This window comes from Lampris incognitus, chromosome 18 (genome assembly GCF_029633865.1).
Source record: "Lampris incognitus isolate fLamInc1 chromosome 18, fLamInc1.hap2, whole genome shotgun sequence".
In the NCBI taxonomy this organism is placed as follows: Eukaryota; Metazoa; Chordata; class Actinopteri; order Lampriformes; family Lampridae; genus Lampris; species Lampris incognitus.
In genome coordinates this window covers 27152924-27157567 of record NC_079228.1, presented here as the reverse complement: position 1 = coordinate 27157567, position 4644 = coordinate 27152924, and the positions used below count along the sequence as shown (strand labels likewise).

At 43.7% G+C, this 4644-nt stretch overlaps 1 protein-coding gene across 2 annotated transcripts in view; it reads left to right on the top strand.

The window, feature by feature from the left end:
* Window positions 1-1654: 1654 nt before the first annotated feature.
* ash1l (ash1 (absent, small, or homeotic)-like (Drosophila)) overlaps window positions 1655-4644 on the top strand; it is a 58868-nt gene continuing 55878 nt past the window's right edge. Inside the window, exons 1-2 of one of the 2 annotated variants that reach the window (XM_056298300.1) lie at window positions 1655-1759; window positions 2886-2982. The gene's annotated coding sequence lies outside the window, so the exon portion shown is untranslated. Of the gene's footprint in view, window positions 1817-2885; window positions 2983-4644 lie in introns of both variants that reach the window. The other variant, XM_056298299.1, reaches the window with a different exon arrangement.

Sequence of the window (4644 nt, the reverse complement as noted above, 5' to 3'; positions counted from 1 at the left end):
TCTTTGCCATCTCCCCCTCCTTTCGTCTCCCTCATTATGAAGATTTAGTTTCAGTGATACAAGCTTGTCTACATCTGTCAAACATCTCGCTGTCCAGTCTTTGATTGTCAATTCATTCTCAGGGTGAGTTGTGTTTTAGTTGGTGTTTTGTATATACGCAGATGTGAGGCTTTGCTAACCTTTAATAAGCCTTAGTCTTTATACCTGTCTGATAGATAAATGTTTGTTAAAGCTGCTACAAGGAGTCCTGAAATTTTTGTTGACTTTGCATGCCCCAATGGACAAAAGCAGTTATGTTTTGCAGAAGAATGACTTCATTTTGCATATGCTTGGCTTGTTGTCACAAAGCTCTACATTCACCATCTGGTAGCCGGTGTGGTTGTTTTGAAAGATGCAGTTGTGTTTTGGAAAAACAGGTGTTTGCAAGATATACAGCAGTAAGGTAACGTATTAGGGCTGGGAATCGGCACACTATATAACACTGAGTTGGTACATATTTTGATGTTTCATACATCGCAATATTATAAAGGCTGCGGTTTGATAAAGTTTTTTTAAGGTTGCAATGATGATAAAATATGCAACAAAATGCATTTATTTTATGCCCCATGGTGCAAAAGCTTAGGTAAACATTCAAACAATTCCTGTGTTCAGAAATGCAGAAAGCTTTATATCAAACCTCTTCACAACATCTGTTCAACATTGCGATTTAGGCGAAATAATTCGATATTAAAATCGTTCAGTTTAGTATCGCGGTTCTGCATCGAATCGATTACCCTCCCCCTCCCATTAATGTATTTCGAACTGTGGCTGTGGTATCTCCCGTCTGTTTGCCATGAATTGTTTTGCTTGGATAGCGTGGGGAATTCAACCCAAAGACGAGCATGTGGAATAGATACACACATGTAATCCTCTGGCTGATGGTCTCATTTGCTCTCGTCTGTCATATAGAGGCATGAACATTAAACTGAAACTAATGAATAGTCAGCAGAAAAATTACTCGTAGCAACCTTAAATGTCCCACCTGTCCAGAAAATCGGTGAACAGAAATGAACAGAATAAAAGAGAGCAGAATAGAACAGCACATTTTTTTTCCTGGCAAGTTTTTTTGTTTTGTTTTTGGTGGTGGTGGTGGTGGGGGGGGTCCTCATCTGAATCAAGGGTCTAATGATAGAGGTTGTCGTGCATTGGACAGAATCCAATTGTGATTGTGAAGCCCTTTGGGAATAAACTGTGATTCAGGGCTACACCAACACATCTGACTTCATTTGAATTAGAATAGAATAGTATTAAACATAATGACATGTTTATAACAGTGTCTTCTGTCCAATTTCGTTTTTCCCCCTCATATGATTGCTCTCCCACAGACGTCTGCTGCTGATGTTTAACATTGCCAACATCGCCTAGCGAACAGTGGGCATCCGTCATCAGTTAAAACCGGGTGTGTTAAAAACAGGCTTTCGTGGGAACCGAGAAAAAAAATAGCTAATGCAACGGAGATATTATCACACTTTCACCGCTAGGAGAGAGTGACCGGTTGCCACGGGGCCGCGTACGACCGACATCTGCCCTCCTCCCTCCTCGATTCGTCCTCCCTCCTCCCTCCCGCCGTCTCCTTCCCTCCCTCCCTCCCTCCCTCCCTCCTGCTCTGTGGGACGGAGAATGCCCGTGTTGTACTGACAGTGACGATACGGGCTGAGCAGACATGGAGGCCCGATCAACGAGCCAGGCCCATTCTGACACATCCAGGCTCGGCTAAGCGGTGCGTCGGATAGGAATTTGCCAGAGCTTCTCGGAGATATTACGGACACCAGTCGCTGTAAGCGGGGGAAGGAGGAGGAGTAGGAGTAGGAGTAGGAGGAATTAGAGGGCGATCCATTTCGGGTCTCTCTGTTGATTCAACGCAGCCGCCATTTTGTTGACAGTTCGTGTTTTTTTAATAACGCACACGGCAACGCGTCCGCTGTTTTATTGCGAGCGAAATGTTGGACGCCACGTCTCCGCGTTTATATTTTGGTCGTTTTTACGGCGCGATTGTCTCCGCGTCCCCGTCGGAGGGCATTTCTGGTGCGGCTGACGAGCGCCAGCTAAGACGATATTGCATCGTTAGCAGACGTAGCTGAACTCCAGTAGCACGTTTCCCAACGCGAATGTGACGAGATGTTTAGGCTTCTGCACCGCGGCGGTCTCATGTCGTCGTCCTTTTACACACATTTCAGCGACGCCGCGGTTCGTCGGCGTTAATTTGCGACCCGCACCTCAATAAGAGCCATTACCCGTGTTTTAGATAAATCTCTACAAATTGCGTTCAACCACCCTGCTGGATAGATGGCTAGTTAGCCAGAGCGAGTGCCATTGATGGAGTGTATAGCACAGCCTGTCTATTATTGGACGAGCGGTAGCTACTAGCTCGTTACAAAATAAACAGATCATCCCAGTGCGTTGGATGGAACCAGGGCCAAGAAGCGACATCCTTTATGCTTTTTTTTTTTACCCCTCCAGATATTAGTCTTAATTATTTTAGGGACAATTTTGCAGGAATGCATTGCACGTTGACGTTCTCACGCAGTCACAACTTTGTGTGTTTGGCTTATTAGACTCACAACCCATTTTTTTTAGGTAATTGCATTTTATACGTTGTTAATTCTTGATGTTTAGGACGCTGCATTCAGCATTACCACCCTCCTGTATAACCTACTTGGCACGACTGCAGAAAATTTCGAAGATATGTGTATTGGAATTCTAGCTCGCATGCAGTGAGAGAGGGTCACTTGTAAGAGTCGCTTCAGATATCGGGCAGTAAAATAGTGTCTAGTGTTGGCCGCCGAGATTCATACCTTCACGGTTGAAAACTGACAACTTTTCATGTTTTGGTTTTGGGAAATCAGCACTTGGATCACAAAATATGTGGCCACCACGCTGATGCACACGAAGGGAAGATTCAGAGCCAAATAATGTGAACACCGTTTCTGAACAATTCCAGAGGTGAGTATAATTTAAAATTGGATGCATTTGAACTAGTTTGTGTATTGTCTGTTTGTTGTTGGCATAGCGATTGGTCATCTGGATCCGATCGTCCCAAATCCCATTTTGACAGCTTCTGCAGCCGTTGCCTAAAGTCCATTGCTTGCATGAGGGGGATTCAAAATTATGTGTCATGCGTGCAGACGATCCATCTTTCGCTTTTGGACCATTGTAGAGAATTGCGTTTGAGGTTGGACATGCTTTCGTTTGGAAAAAATGTGTTATCGTTTTATTACAGTGACATTTATTGATTACTATTTTCAAGCGAAAATAAGTGTAGGCTAAGCCTCTTGCAGAAGCACTGCTTGGCAACCTGAGATGCTGAGTTTGATGTGGTATAGTAAAACCGAAAGTACACCTTGGCTTCTACCGCCAGCACCACCTGTCATTGATAAATGCCCTTTCATCTGCTTTGCTTTCAAGAACATGATTCATCTCTTCAGCAAATTCTAGTTAGAGTGATATGATAGAAACTGCACATTATATAGTAATCTATCAGACTGCATTGGGTACAGCATGTTGATTGCCCCGAGTCTCAGACTGACACCTGTCATTTCTGGTGCTCCTTATCCCACCAGATTACATGTCCTGCTATTGTAACCTCGTTTTGCTGTTTGAATGTATTCGTTATGATCAGGCTGCATCATAGAATCGCCTCTTACGTTTAGGATGTTTATGGAGAATATTGTTGCTTTTGAGTTTGTTTTTTTCCCCCCAATGGTACAAACTAATGGCAGTGAAGGAATTTTGGTAACCCCGAGAATGTCTCTGTGCAAATACCGATGGAGAATCATGTAGGATGGCTGTGAAAATGATAATCCGTTTAGTAGTTAAACGCCAACCCACATGTGAATGGTGTGGGGGTGGGTACCATACTATTCCTCTGGCCAAAGGGAAATCAGCAGTTATGAACAACGTGTGCAAAAGTGAGGAGGGAGGGAGTAAGGGGAGGAGAGAAATGGGAGGGGGCGCGGGAAGTTGTTTACTACGTTCTTGCCTGTTCCATCATTTTCTTAGGGCTGTTGTCTTAATATTGATTTAGGGTCTCGTTTTTTAGAGAAGAGCGCTTACTCCTGGGATTTTCTCCCACTCCACATGGCCATATGAGTTGCAATTTTAACTACCTGTTATTGAGATTAAGGTGATTAGTTTCCAGATAGAATGGCAGAAGAGCCGTCTCCCATACAAACTGTCGTTACTGTAAGATAATCTGTTGTATGACTTAAATGTGTAATGACTGTAATTAGGTCTACATCCCCCTGGAAGTGAAACGTAACTTGATGCAAACCATGGAAACAAGATGCTGTAATGTTGAAGCTTATCAAGGTTTCCAAACCGTTACTTCCAAAACTGAGAGGTTCGGCTCTCTGTTTGACCATTTGCGGATAGAACAAGTGCCAGTAAATGGCTCTGCTAAGCTTGCTGAGAAATGTGAGAGAAATGTTTTGACTCATTGTGAGGCTTTGCTCTAGTTTTGTGTCAGTAGCCTCCTGGAGAGCTTGGTACTACAACGGCTTATTTTTGGCCTAGCTGCTGTCAGACCAGTGGCAATAGGATCGTATCACTGCACACAGACAGTATAAAAGCATAAGCAAAACATTTGTCACTCATCGAGAAAAGGAC